The sequence below is a fragment of the Octodon degus genome, unplaced genomic scaffold (genome assembly GCF_000260255.1).
Source record: "Octodon degus isolate 3935 unplaced genomic scaffold, OctDeg1.0 scaffold00104, whole genome shotgun sequence".
NCBI classification, from domain to species: Eukaryota; Metazoa; Chordata; class Mammalia; order Rodentia; family Octodontidae; genus Octodon; species Octodon degus.
The window spans coordinates 2,530,167-2,531,163 of NW_004524680.1; positions in this window are offsets into that span (position 1 = coordinate 2,530,167).

Here is a 997-nt window from a genome sequence, read left to right on the forward strand (position 1 = left end):
CCTGTCTCCACCAGGCTCACATTAAAGAGCAGCAGGTATAGGGTACCAGGGAAACACGCACGCCACCTTCAAAGACTATCACCAGCACCTCAGCTAGACCAATATACATTGCTTAAGGCCAACTGAAGGATAAACAGCAGTCCTAGCCAGCTCTGTGCATAACAATACGAGGAAATAGGGTCAGGCTCAGTCAAGATGGAGACAGTTGCTCTTCTTTCAAGGAGAGCTGCTCAGGTGGTCCTCCACACTCCAACCTTAGCCTCCTGACTGCTAGGATTACAGATGTGTGCAACAGAGTTCTGCTGCTCCTTAACCACATGAGAAATCTGCCTGCCTGCAGAATGCTTCTTTCGATGGACATTGTTGTCTACCAGAAAGTTCAAGGCTTCTTTTGTTGGAGACTAGGCTATGTAAGGATTGGTGGGAGGCCAAGATGCTGAGCTGGATGCCAGAGTCCCAAAGCCTATGTTGACTTGCCTTGGGAACAGTAAAGTATGCAGAAGGCTGCATGCTCTGTGGCTGTGTGGAAAGAAATTCCTAATCATAACTTTCCAAGGGCAGGATAACATCTGCTGAGGACAATGTAAAAATGCTAGTAACTTGTGCAGACATCCAGGTGTAGAAAAGTGTTTGTTCCCCATTTAATCTATTCCTGTTATTCAAACTTACTTTCAACCGTTTCAGGAATGACACGATGCTTTCCCTCTATGCTTGTTACTGGCTAATAAAAATGGGTCAACCACAAAGACTGCTGAGCTTGTTCACTAAAAACAGGTTCCTCCCAGCCACCTTATACCTTGAATATTGTCTCTGTCTTTCTTTCATCCATCCCCCCTTACAAGTATCTGGGAGTCTGACCAGCTCTCCAACACTCTTTCTTTGTTTCCTTCAGGGTCCATATGTCACCATTCTGAGCCTTCCATAATCCCCTGTATAAAATGTCTACTTCCCCACATACTTCTGTACCCATACCATTTTATTTTTCTCCATCTGATAT